Source organism: Bombus fervidus, chromosome 13 (assembly GCF_041682495.2).
Source record: "Bombus fervidus isolate BK054 chromosome 13, iyBomFerv1, whole genome shotgun sequence".
In the NCBI taxonomy this organism is placed as follows: Eukaryota; Metazoa; Arthropoda; class Insecta; order Hymenoptera; family Apidae; genus Bombus; species Bombus fervidus.
The window spans coordinates 8332900-8347737 of NC_091529.1; the positions used below are offsets into that span (position 1 = coordinate 8332900).

General features: G+C 37.5%; 1 protein-coding gene across 4 annotated transcripts in view; it reads left to right on the forward strand.

The window, feature by feature from the left end:
• The window catches only part of Rap1 (RAS oncogene family member Rap1), a 74088-nt gene that overhangs the window by 17240 nt on the left and 42010 nt on the right, over positions 1-14838 (forward strand). The window lies entirely within an intron of this gene.

Sequence of the window (14838 nt, forward strand, 5' to 3'; positions counted from 1 at the left end):
AGGAGAAGCAAAGAGAAAATGTGATTAATAAAACGGAGGAATTTGGAACGGGAATAGATCAAATTATTCGGAAAATTCTTGCGCATACAATGTTCTAGCTCGTTTAATATTTTCCGTTTCTTTGAATTTTATTTAATATTAATTTCATTTAGTCCGAGGCAGAGAGCGAAGTTGCCGGGTCAGAATTATAATTAATATATTGACTTTTTATTTCGCAACTGGTTATACGAATTTCATAGAAATTTATTACTTTTAACCTGGGAATTTTCAACGAGCCGTTAATTGAGAAATAAATCAAACGAGAAGACCGGAGCGTCGGAACGTTCGCTGCGAACAGTTTAGATCCGCCATGGTGCATCAGCCTTTATTGGCTGAATTAGAAATTATTAGAGGTTAAACTCTGCATCGGTAGAAAAAAAAACCTCGATGGAACACGATGGAACGTGTCCTGCTATTGCTACGACCCTTTTATAATAATTCTCGTATCTCTGGACGCTGGAATTCCAAGAAAACGCTACCTGAGAATTTTCTTCTCGCTGAAATTCACTTCTCCCTCTGATTAGTTTCCCATACTTTGGTAAATTCCAAGACCTAACCTAACTTCTTCATAGATATTCTCTTCGTCACGCACAAAGTTCAATCGTCCGAGCACGCAGCTCGCGATTTTTCAGTTTCCAACTTCGACTCGACGTTTCGACCACAGTTTCCACACCTATCGAGTTTTCCTCTGTCTGTCCGTGATAATGATTTCCGAGTTGAGCATCGAGTTGAGCAAAATCTAATCGACGAATATCATGGCCGAACGTGTTACAGCTCGATTGTAATTATCAACAACTGGCCGATTTATCAGATAAAACGAGATACGAACGGAAATTTGATTTTTCCCATTGGTCGATTCGTGCGAATCGAAAGTTTGGTGCGTTAATGCAAACTTCATCGACCAATATCCCGTGCAACTCTCTTTGTTTACTATGCTCGAGCACGATTATTAATTGTTATCCAGTTCCAAGCGAATTACATGTATTAAGGTGTTCCGTTTCGATGACGTGTACAATACGAGCACAGGGATTTGGAAATCGTAATTAAGGTTACTTGGGGCCGTTTAGCAGCGGCCAATTACGCTGCGATGTTAATTAGTCGTTTGTTCCTGGCCACGGAACGTCGTACGACGCGGAGTTCGAACGAGCATTCGAACAGAGATCAAAAAATTCGTATAACGCGCAGTCTTCGTTAAACTCACTGTTAGAAAGGTTCGACGCGTGTAAAAGTTCTTTTTCTATTCTTTTTTTCTTTTTTTTTTTTTATCGCATCTTTGTTGGTATTTCTGCTACTTTTTGCCTCGGTAGAAATATCTCGAGTATTCACACACAGCGACGTTTAACACTTTGCGTTTTTCGTCTCGTTTTTCAACCAGTCGGCCAGAGGACACGCGAATTCGCGTCTCACACACTTCGCGCAGTATTTTATGAAAATGTTAGATACTGTTAAATAAAATATGGAAAAAACAGTGGATGATATAAAGAAAATATTATGACGATATGTTCGATATTGGTCGCTGGGAAAGTTCGTTCGGAGTTTTAAGGAATTTAACAAGATAATACATTTTCAAGCGTATCACGTTACAAAACGTTACGAGTGTTCCACGTTTCAAATGTAACGAACGCTATTTGACAAAAATTGGTAAAGAAGAACGTACGACGAACGGGCGAGCTAATCTTCAAGTAGTCAGATCCTCGCGTGCTGACGATTTTTTTATCGACACTCTATCGATTCTGTCGAGGAATTGACGTTCGTCTCCGCGTTATGCTTCAGCGTGACGATATTATCGAGCGATAAGATGGGAATCGAACGAACGATCGTTTTGATTTCTGCGCGTTAGCACGCAGCGCTGTGCGTGGTGGCGATCGAAGCAGAAATAACGCGGCACGTCACGCTGAAAAATCTCGTGTATCTTCAATCTACGACAATGAGGCTTCTTGCTAATTAGCCTTGCTTCCCTCCTGTTCTCTGTCTACTTCTCGTGTTTTATTTTCTTCCTTTTTTTTTCTCTTCTCTTTTTCCTTTTTTTTTTTTCACTCTTCCTGACTTTTCAGCGGATAATTTTGCGTCAGGTTTTGGCCAGACTTAAAATATTAAAAAATATCCAGATGCTTTTAGTTTTTCGGGCGGGGAAACTTTTTAGCGTTACTGTTATGTAACATTTTCTTTTTTACGAAAACGGTCATTGAGACAAGGTTGATACGCGTTAAATTCTCTAGGCATTTTCCCGCTCTTTAATCAACACGAAAGTCTCGTATACGAAAGATCAGATTCTTTTCTTTTTACTTTCTTAAACAACGTGTTCAGAGATTGGTTCCAGCCTTGTAGACTTTCAACGCTGGAATCGGAATTGCGGCAAAGCGAAAGAAACGTAAGAAAATTTTCGAGAAACGGAAACGGAAGATAATCTTCTAATTAAGGTAACCTTAAATTGTACCGCGAGATGATGCGATTCTATAGACACTGAATACAATCCAAGCTTATCATTTGCAATTATGGAATTAATTCTGATAATCGTGTTCCTTTAATTTTAATTAACCATGTACAAGGCATTCAAGTATTAAAAGTCGCTAGTTGTGCTGTTAATATCATCGAAAAATTAGTCCGAGAGTATCAAACGATTGTTCCATTGAAAACGCCAAATATTGGGTTGGCAACTAAGTGATTGCGGATTTTGCCATTAGGTAGTAATGGCAAAATCCGCAATCACTTAGTTGCCAACCCAATAATCACGAAATGGATCGAAAGGTTGGTGAAAGGTGGTTCCTCGGCCGCTCAATATTTCATGAATATTTTATAAATATTTCACTCTGAATTTCGTGGCTCTGGACGCTTTAATTACACATCGCTGTTCGCTCTTTATTCGATCGATCGCAGGATGGAGATGGTCGAAAAGTATTCGCATTACGTTGGTCGTTCGATGCGAATGTTTCTCGAAGGATGTGCTATCGCATCGTTCGATCGACCAGTGTTTGAACACAGACGAAGAAAACGTAGCATTCGCAGACAGGCGTTTCCACGCACTTTCGAATCATCGTTCACGAGGATGACGCGTAATGAGCGTGCCCTAGATATAGACAGGCCATACGGTGGCGCGACTCGCTTCCTGTGCAATCAGGTCCGATCAATTAATGGTCGAGTGCCTTCTTGCTCGACGGTATAATGAACGTCGATCGACGATTAACAAGTCTTTCGAAAGTGTGTTGGAGAATGATCGACTCGTCGATCGAAGAAAGAGAAACGTAGGCGCGGTTCACGCTGACCTTACCAGACCCGGTCAAACGACCGGTTTCAAAATGTAATTTCAAATTCTACACGTTCGTCGTTGTTTCTTTTGTTCGTCTAATTTTATGTAAATTCTTGCGTTAACAAAAATTGAGAAACTTATTAATCAAAAATCGATGTAGGAATTTAGACGAAGGTAAAGTTAAACGAACGAAAGAAATGGAATTTTAAATTCAATTTTGAAACAGGTTGTTTGTTTGACCGGGTCTGCTCAAGTTAGCGTTAAAGCAACAGAATTCGTAAGATGCCCGTGCCTTGGTGCAAGAAGCGTCGGTATCGAATTTCCTCTGCAACGCAGAAACAGAGAATCAACAAGCTTATTCCGTTTGTAGTTCTCACGTTGACTTTGCTATTTCTTGCACGAGGTTTGTCTTACGAAAAATTGTTACATTAGCATGTGTACAGATAATACGGGATGTTGCTTCTACATGGAATTTCAAATTTTTCCTTTTTTTATGGGAAGAATGTGGTCGTCTTACAAGTTGTGTATTATCGTTTGCAAACTCGTTATCGGGTTTGACTCATTTTTGCAAAAATACCACGTCGGCGCAGTTCTCGCGTGAAGCCACAAATACGCAGCCTTATGGTGTCGAAATATATACAGGGTGCGGCCAAACAACACGCACCAGCGGATATGACGCGACTGCTGGTGAAAAAATAAGAACAAAAAGAAAAAAAAAAGAAACTGTTTCGTGCGACGCTTCATTTTTGAGAAAATTGAGCCCGAAAATTGATCAAACGTCCTTAAACATGACTAATTGCCAACTGTGCACGAATAAACAATAATCCGCAATAATCCAGAAATTATTCCGGAATAAAATAAAGTTTGAACGTGTCTAGCTGAGAATTGGCCCGGTGCACGCGTACGATTAATGTTGAAATTTATTTTTCTCGGAAGCGAATTATCCTCTTGTGACAAATTTTTTTTTTTACATTTTCGATTTCATTTTTACGTGTAGAGTAATTATTTATTCGCGGCCAGTCCGCAATCAGCCATGTTCGAGTGTACTTTAAATTAGAAATTTTCTCGACAACCAAGCGTCGTATGAGGAAAATTTAATTCTGCGTTCTCTTCTTATTTCTTTTTTTTTTTTTCGCAAGGATTCACTTCGTGCGAGCTATGTATATTTGAGAATGTAGTATTACGTATGAAGAAATTAGAATAATGGGCCTGGAATACGAATGAATTTATTGTTTTTATTACGTTTATTATTATTATACAGAGTGAAACTCTAAATAGAAAATATTTGTTATATTGGATTGGCAACTAAGTGATTGCGGATTTTGCCAATACCACCTAATGACAAACGGCGCAATCACTTAGTTGCCAACCCAGTAGTAAAAGTGTGTTAGCTCGACGAATTTCGTCAACAGCGAGACAAATCGTAAAAGTCCATTTAAAATAGTCGATTTATTCGCTTTCACCTTTGTCAAGAAAAAAGATGCAAAAAGGTAAAAATAGATCGGCGATTTTTATGGGTTTGTAAGAAATTTAAAATTCGTAAGAAAGATATATAAAATATCCAAAGTGCAGTACTTTTTTAAATAACTGGTAGGTAAAAGAATTTTCTACCGAGATGCTGCATTTTTTAATTGCATTTTGAGAAATTTGAGTTTGCATAAAAAGCCGCAGACTCGTTATAAAGTGTAACGTTACGAAAATTACATACACCTGTTATATTTACTCGAGACCATAAAAATAGTAGGCTCAACATTATATTAATATCTCGTAGGTCTGCCTGCCCTACGCGAGCGTCCACAACGTTCTGGTTATCTCGTTGAAGAAATTCAAGATTTTGTAATTTCTGTTGTAACTTTATCCCAAGATTTTTGTCACTTCGATTCTTTAATTTTTTCTTCCTCGTCTTCCTCGAAATACACAAATAACAATTGTATCGTTGTGTACGTATAAATAATTCTGTTGCAAAGCGCGTTTTTAATTTCTTCTGCGACCCTTTTCTTTCTGTCTTTGCATATGCATTGTTTTTTACATTATATTCTATACATTATTGTGTATAGGTGTGAATTAGGTTGACCCATATGAAACATCGTTTGTCCTTCTTTTTTTTTTTTTTTTTTTTTTAATGAAACGTTAAACACACATACACAATGGCTGACGAAAGTACGTGGAAACTTATAGAAAACATTGATATACGTATAGGAAAATCTCACCAATAACACCAATTTGTTAATGTTATCGATTAGCAAATTATAGTGCAAAAGGGCTGGCAAACAATTATCTTAGCTTGTTCGGAAGGTTCGCAGCGAAAATTAGGAAGATTCAATTAGAAGGAGACTTCTCGCTATCTGTAACTTGCCGAGTCTTTTCTTGGCAAATGGTCCGGCCTTTTCAACAGCGAATCGCTCGAAATAGACTCTTACAAGGTAAAAAAAAAAAAAAAAAATTAACTCTATTCAGAAAAATAGTAATTTCCATATTCATCAGCGACCTGTTCATGATTTTTCACAAAATCTCGCTCTACTAGACTACAAAGATTCTTCTATTAAAATCGATCTCGAAGAAATACAGTTCTCCGAAAGTAATAAAAATTCAATCCAAGTCTCTTACGAGTTTGATTCATCCATTGGAGAAGCGACGACCCTTCTATGAAAATATCTTGAAAATTGTGCCACGTAGAATATAAAGCACGAAGCTAGTATAAAGAAACTAGCAGCGCCGTAAAGTAGAAAAATCGTGAAATATCGAGGATCTCTGGAACCGCGTTGAAACTGTGACGATGGCCAAAAACGCAAAATTCATTCTGTCGTCGGAAATGGAGTAGAAGCAGCGGCGATAAATTAAACCGGCTGGCTGCCAGCGAAATGTCGAAGAAACGGTATCAGCCAGTGCGTTTCGTTCGGATTTAGATATTCGTGAGAGACAACTGGGTCAATCCGCGTCCTAGAAGCGGTTAGACGAGCGGCGTGACGCTAGAATACCGGAAACTGGCTGGCTGGGGCCGGAAACCGACGCTGCAACGTAAGATTATCCGCGCTCGCACATAATCGACCGCTTCCATCTGTCTTTGCTTTACCAATGTTTGTTCCAACCAAACCAAAAAAAAAAAAAAAAAAAAGGAAGAAACACGAGAATTCTTTGTTCTCGCGTGTTTTCTTTCGCCATATTCTTCCTCGTTCTTGATCATAGAAATATTGGAATGGTTTGTTGTTGCAGTGTTTAAAGCACACGAAAGGTAGCAGCACGTTACATATACGTGCAATATCAACACGAAATTGAATATTCGATCTATATGCGTGTTTTATTTAACAAAACGTTTTAACATGTCCGCGGAAGAAATGGAACCGAGAAATGAAAATTCTTTGTTCTCTTGCGTTTCCATTCTGCTACTTTTCTCCTCGTTTCGAAGGATAAATTTATTTGAAAATAAAAAAATACTTTGTTGTCGAAACGCGGGAATATTTGAATATATCGAATAATATCAAATTATATATTTAAGCTACCCGCGCGTATTTTATTAATTAGGGATTTTTATTTTCTTCTTTTTTTTTTTTATGGGCGTAAAAGACCGAGGAATAAAGATTCTTTTTCCTCATCGTTTTATTTCATACTCGCTGTATTCTCTCTCATTTTCAACCATAAATTTCGAGATATCTCGTTCTTGGAAATTCTAGGATACACAAAAGGTAGCGAAATTTCAATGTGTATCATTGTCTAGATATTTGAACTATTTTTAGTATTTTGTCAATTGGATATTTTCATAGTTTTATGAACGTACCTAACGTTGTTGACAAATGACATTTTTCCCTGTTTTAAATTCTACGACAAATCGAATGCTAATGAAAATGCTTATAGAGTTAGGCTAACGCGAACACGATAATACTGCGAAGCGATGAAAAATGAAGAAATACGAATATTAGCAGCAGAAGTGTAAAGCGTTTTGATCTTCGAGAAATCCAATATACCGTTGAAAGCGATCAGTTTGTTATTTATTTTTCTTCTCGCTTCGAATTTTCTGTTTGAAGTTCTTTATGCTCTTTTTATTTCTCAACGTTTTATGATATTTTACTCGATCGCAAACGACCGACTAGAAACAGTCGATGACGATTCGGACTGAAAATAAAAGTGAGCGCACACGTGTGCGACGTGTAGGTCGTCTCGCAACGTGTATTTTTCCCATCTACCCACGTTTCCCACTATTCTATATATCTGTTTTCGTTCTTCTTATTGATTTCGTGACTCTCTATGAAGATTAAGCTTTCTGTAAGAATCGCCCGATCGTCAGTTGCACGTTCGTCTTCCCGTTTCTTCCTGCGTTAACGTTTTTGGAAATTTCTAACACACTGAATTATAGAATTTGTTATATCTTTTCTTGCCTATAGTTTCACATTTTCGACTTACAGACTTGCGTTTCAGATGAAATTTGTATTGTGTATCGTTCAGCGAGAAAACACCGGTATTTTTAATTTCTTAAAAAGTTGGACGTTTTATCCAAAACTAAAGATAGAACATCTGTTAACCCTTTGCACTTCGAATTTTATTTCACTTTCGTTGGCAAGCAGCTTCCAACGCTTTTAAATGCTTTATTTGAAATTTACTTCAACCAGAAAATAAGACGATTTAAATAAATAAAGGAAGAAACAAATTCACTTAAATACCACTCTTATTCGCGCTATTATCGTATGTTATAATTTTTAAGCGTACCATATATCTTGAAACAATTTCCAGGATGCAATCCTGGTTTTCTTTCGCACAAAAAAAAAAGATAGAACTGAAGGAATGTCGAGACTCGAAGGAGCTTTTGAGTTAAAAACTGATATCGAGTCATAGAAGTGCAAAGGGTTAAACGCGTGCAAAATAATAAAAAATAAATTGATCGCTTAAGTTAAAAACGAACGATAATTATAATAATAATAATAATGAAGAGGAAAGATATTCGCGGGGAATGTGATAGTTGGTATCTGTTTGATCCTTGAAAACACGTCTGACAGTCGTTTACCGAATTTGTCAGCGGCAAGATTAATTATGATCTTCGTAATAGCACGTCCCAGCATACGAAATTAATCGTGGAGACAGTTCGTAGACGCATCTGACGCGATCTAATCCGCCATTCTCAAAATATCCGGGCAGAATCAGGTCAGGATATACATTTGTTCCTATAAAATATGATATAAGAATCATTGCCCGTCAGCAAGATTTAAGCGAATTTCGCTTCGAATCGAAGTATGTAAATTGCAACGTGATTTGAAATAAAACTTTGATATATCGTCGCGTACAGTTCTATGGCGAATGTAAAACAAACTCTAACGTACTGTCTTTTACCAGGATTTGGTGTGGCGTATTTAAGTAGAACATTGTATGGCACAGAATCAAAATTCGAAATACAAAATTTGTATAAGTCGGGCGTGTAACGAATCTTCCTGCGAGTTGTCCATCATTGTTGTATACCAGATGATATTGATCGAAGCGAATGTATCGCGAAGGTTAACAAGCGATATCTGTGAGTGAATAATTGAGATGTCGGTGACGATGAGTTTTAGGTTTGATAACGAATACACGGTCAACGGGATGACGAGTGCGATTTTGAACTTGACGTACGTGTTCCCTGGACTAGTCGAACTTATCGAATTCAGAGACAGTCCAAGTGGAAGTGCCCTTATATACTCCTCTCCGTATCTCTCTGTATTCCTCGGGTCAATCTTTGTTTTTAAGGAGAGTTATTTAATTACTTTACACCTCTGTTAGGTACACGTCCCTCCCGTGACCGTGGCTACGTTCAGTGACCCATTATGTCACTTCGAGCCTAAGCCCACTGTCATTAATCTTGGGCAAACATAATTGGATTAACTCATTTCTCAGTTTTATTATTTAAATACAGCTATAATAAAAAGTCTGGACCAAAGTATCGGGGACCTTCCTAAACGTTCTGAAAGAAAAGTCCCAATGTCCTTTCATCTCCGACGTATATATATGTCGAGTTATCATTGAGGTTAGGGACACTTAACGAACAGAATTTGACGATTAACCGCGACGATTAGATACTCGAGATGCAAATGACAATAATCTTAGGTTCAATAACGAATATACGGTCAACAGGATGGCAAATGCGCTTACTTCTTCGAAGCCAAAGTGGAACTGAACTTACTTGTCCACAGTCCAAGTGGAACTCCCCTCGTGTACTTTTCTCTGTACCTCTCGGGTTAACTATATTTTGAAGGAGAGCTATACAACTACTCACCCATAGATTAAATCATAAACAACTATTTCTCAGTTTTATTATTTAAATACAGCTAAAATAAAAAATCTCGACTAAAGTATCGGGGTCCTTCTCAAACATTCAAAAAAAAAGGCCTTTATGTATGAGGCCCAAGGTCCTTTCATCTCCGACATATATATTGGGTTGGCAACTAAGTGATTGCGGATTTTGTCAATACCACCTAATGACAAAATCCGCAATCACTTAGTTGCCAACCTAATATATATATATATATATATTTAATTACTTAAAGTAGAAGAATTAAATTAATGATAAATTTAAATTCGATAAATAAATTAATTAAGACGGATGACATAAATAATTAAAACCGCGATATCCTTGCACGTATTTCCTTTTTTTTTTCCTTTTTTGGCACCTCGTTTCCTCCGATAATCCACTGTACAACGAGTAAATGGCCAGAGGCAGAGGAGCCGCCGTGTCGTGGTTGTTAAAAGTCTTTCGGTCAGGCTACGAAACTTGCCGCTTAAGCATCGTCAAAGAGCTTCATAATGCTTTAATGGATCACTGACAGCGTTCTTAATTGCCGACTGGACGAAAAAGTCAATAATAGTAACTACTCTTCAACGTAAAAATGATGGACCACGAAAGGTCAGCTTCAGCTATCCTGCTTTGTGTCGTATTTTTCAGTCAGATAGAAAAAACCAAAACTACGTTACAACGCGTTAAAAACGACTGAAAGAAACTCTGAAACATTCGTAGAAGACACGTCTATGGAAGAAGCACAGCCGTGAAATTTGCCAGCTTATTTTTATCGATCATTCCATTTTCATGGGAAATTTCCTTTCGACTAGAAGAAACTCTGAAACATTCCTAGAAGACACGTCTATGGAAGAAACACAGCCATGAAATTTGCCAGCTTATTTTTATCGATCATTCCATTTTCATGGGAAATTTCCTTTCGACTAGAAGAAACTCTGAAACATTCGTAGAAGACACGTCTATGGAAGAAACACAGCCATGAAATTTGCCAGCTTATTTTTATCGATCATTCCATTTTCATGGGAAATTTCCTTTCGACTAGAAGAAACTCTGAAACATTCCTAGAAGACACGTCTATGGAAGAAGCATAGCCATGAAATTTGCCAGTTTATTTTTGTCAATTGTTTCATTTTCATGGGAAATTTCGTTTCGACTGAAAGAAATTCTGAAACATTCGTAGAAGACACGTCTATGGAAGAAGCACAGCCATGAAATTTGCCAGCTTATTTTTATCGATTGTTTTATTTTTCACTGAAATTCCGTTTAATTTGAAAAATCAATAAAGCCAAACGAATGTAATGAACGCAAACGCAATCTTTATCGCTTGTAGAAATTTCCTACTGGCAGATCGCGTTCCGATATTAATCCATCTTCTACGATCACAGATATCAGCGTTACAATTGCTACAAGGGAATTTGCTAAATCGCTAGGACAAACCGATCTACTCGAAAGGTTCGATCGATTAGCAAGAGGAAAGTTGAAATTCGCGACATTCCCATCAGCTGGTTAATTGAATTTACAACTAGATTTAAAATAAAAAATCGACGTTAGAACGGGCACTTTAAGCTGTTCGAATTTCATCGACAGAATTTCATTTCACTTTGTCAATTTCGTCGTTTTAATCTGCTTCGCACCATGTCGAACAATTCTTTCTCTTTGCCTCTGTGATCGAAAAACAAAGTAAAAGCAGGTAAATTAAACCGACGTTTCGCGCCCGATTAATTCAACGTTCAAAGTTAATTCGTCGTTCGAACGTTCGCTTTACCCGTCACGTTGCACTTCAGTTTCTTCGAAGAAACGTAATATTACGCCGGTGTACGGCGATGTTGCAAAGCTTTTGGTAGCAACTGTGCCGTAGCTAATAACCGGAAATCGAGGAGAGAAACGCGTCGCAACAAAGAACGATGACGTGACGCGAGCGAAACGTATTAATCCTTCAAACTCGCACGATCGAAGGATAATTGCTCGCGAGTTGGAATCGAGACGAGTCAACAGGCAGAGCGTGTGCTGACGTGAAATTCCGTTGCTCCTTCTCTTTTTATTCTTCCTTTTTCAACCCCTTTGCGCGCTCACAGTGGCGAAAAAACGAGCTTTAAAGTTGATACACGCGATTAGATCTATCGTATCGAATATCGTTGTTCAATGGACGAGATTGGAACGAAGGATTTTCTTTTTACGGTCTAATGTTGACCTGTGTCAGGATCGAGTCGAAAGATCGAGTCGTTTGATAGGTAAAGTGGAAAAAGTGGAGTAACGAGGATTGATAATCGAAGAATTTAGAAGATTATCAAGAATCGCGGTGTATTTCTGCTGAATTTTACGCTACCAGTGACAATGGAAACTCGAACGACCAGAAGAAAAACTTGCAGATTTCCCGTGAGACTTTTTAAACCTTTCTGCTGTTCCTCTTCCAAGGTCACGCCTTTCACATCGTCTACATGTGTCTGCTAACGTATTTCCTTCAATAACTTAGACAATAATACATAGATTGCGTGTAATTCTTGGAGTTTGAAGCAAAAATTGTTGCTCTCGTCGTAGACCAACAATTCAGATTGATTCTGTTAGGTTGGCAACTAAATGGTTGCGGATTTTGTCATTAGGTAGTACCGACAAAATCCGCAACCACTTAGTTGCCAACAAAGTAGCAACGAAAGATAACGACATATTGGTATTTCGATTAGCGTGAAATTACCATACGCCTGGTATCTCTGGAGTGACATTTTTTATACCTAATAGTTTCTAGTTATGAGCTAATTACCTCGTAGATTGCTTTATCTTCCGAAGAGATATCGTGTTTGAAGGAAATAACTGAATGCGTTGTTGAGTTCCGATAGAAGATAAAGGAAAGCCAGCTATGGCAGAATCTTAACACGGAATATCTGAGCGTAGAAGGAATCTACAGCTTGTTCAGCAATGATTACACGCCAAGAGAATCAGCTTACTCCTGACATCGCGTCATGCTACGGAGAATATAACGTGTTCCTTAGATACACCGTAATTCTTGAGTAACGTTCAACCTGCTACAAATAGCTTCTACACCTACGTATTAGCTGTTTCCCAATTTTGCGTTAGCAAAACAATCGCTCAAAGAACAGTCGCTCGTCGAAGTATGTTCGTATGTTCGCAAAGTATGTTAGGGAACATTCTTTTTATCAGTTTATTATCGCGCGTTATGCGCAACTTTTCGAAATTTTGTCATTGGCCAAAAGTCAGACGCGATCGTCGATATCGTAATGGTAAGATTTGAAATCAACGCGAAAATGTACATGGAAGTCGCAAAACATGTTTATTGCGAATATACGCTTCGAGCAAAATTAATGCACAGCATGAATAGTAGGCTTAAACGTACAATTACAGCTAAAAATAGTCCCGTTAAATAAGCACGTTATCGCCGATTATTGCCATTATATGTCTGGATTTTTTTAATTGAATTATATTTAACATGCACCAAAAGTCTCCTGTTTGTTCATGGACTTTGATTATCATAAAACTCTGCAGCGTTTGAGCTTTCAGAAAATATACATTTTTGTACCATGTTGCGTGTTACCATTTGTTATTGCTACTGTGTATTTCGATCTTTTAATTTGATCATGTTTAGCGTGAAATAAAGAACTTTTATATTAACTCACATAAGTAAATCATAATAATGTTTCATAGCATCTGAGCTTTCAAAAAATGAATGCTGTTATACCATGTTGCATGTTATCATACATTATTGCTACTATGTGTTTGAATCTCTTAATTAAACCATATTTAGCATTAAATACAAATCTTCTATTTGCTCACATACGTAAGCATAATAAAGTTCCATAAGATTCGAACGTTTGGAAAGATGTATGCTATCATACCGTGTTGCATGTTATCATATATCGTTGGTATCGTGTCTGAATGTTTTAGCTGAGACGTATTTAACGTGAAAGAAAAATCTTCCATCTACCCACGCAAATGTAGATCATAAAATTTATTATTAATACCTACACATATAAAACTAACCTTTATTTGCAACATTTTATTCTACGATCTCTGTGTATCTCCCTGTTGATTTCATAAGAGAACCAGATGATAGTAATCGATACATTTTTTGTCAGATTTTTTTTGTCTTCAAAGATATATTGAGAGAAGATATTTCTCTTGTCTGGAAAATGTCTCTTTCCACGCAGTGAAATTTAATTCGTCGATCTCGAAGCTGAATCAAGGTTCACTAGGTCGTGTACCGTTTTAAGATACAGCGGCTGTAATTCTTCGTGTTTTTTCGTGTCGCTGCAATAAAGCGAGAAACGCTCGGATTTCCATGGATGCGATGCACCCGAGCTACTGAACCGTGGTAAATCCGGTTGGTGCATTTGGAATGTCCAATGGAAGCACGGAATACAGTGGAAAAATTACTTTCGGTTCGAAGCACGCTCCTTAGGAAAATCTTTCCACGGAGAATGGCGACTGTAATCTACCTGACCATCCGATTCTCTGGTTATTTTCCTGTATTCTCTTCCTGTCGATACTTTACGATTTCATCGGTATTTCCGATTTCCTGCAAACTTGGATATACCGAGTGGTGAAGTTACTTGAATAAGCAAAATGCCAGAAAAAAGTGCCGTAAGCTGTTACAAGTACTTTTGATTCTACTTTAAAACTACCTAAACCTAACCTCGACCTAGTACAAACCGTATCGTATTTCGTCATTTTTATTTCGCCACTCGTCCGCCAGAGGCGAAACCTAATCCTAATCCGAACCGCGTGTAAGAGTCTTTTAAACGTTGTTCGTCGTATGCTTCGTATTCCTTTTTTGTTGTACGGCCGCTCTATCGATACAGGTTAATTTAAATTGCTCTTCTAACTGTTTACTTCTGTCGCTTAATTTGCACTTAATTTTTTATTTTTAGAAAATAAGAATATATTTGTATAGTTTGTTTTAGGTTAGCTCTAGTTTCGATATGGCGTTAAGTGTACGTAGTATTGTTTGTGACGCTCCACTTTTTAAACGATATTTTATCTTTTTAGATAACTATTTCCGATATATTCCAAGTTTAAGGAAAAAACCAGAGTGAAATTGTAAATTATTGTCCAGTTTCTTTTACTGAAATTTTAGACTTTAACAGATTCTATTCCTGTTTTATAGATCTTATTTTATAGATTTCAACGTAAATACCTTGTGTAAATATATATAAATAAATTTCAGCCGCTGTTTAGTGTCACTTGACTGTCGCGAGTAAGAACGATCATGTAATAATACGTGTTAGGTTATGTGCGTAGCAGCGACGATTCGTCGTGCTCGCTTCTATCAGTCAAAAGTTCAATTTAT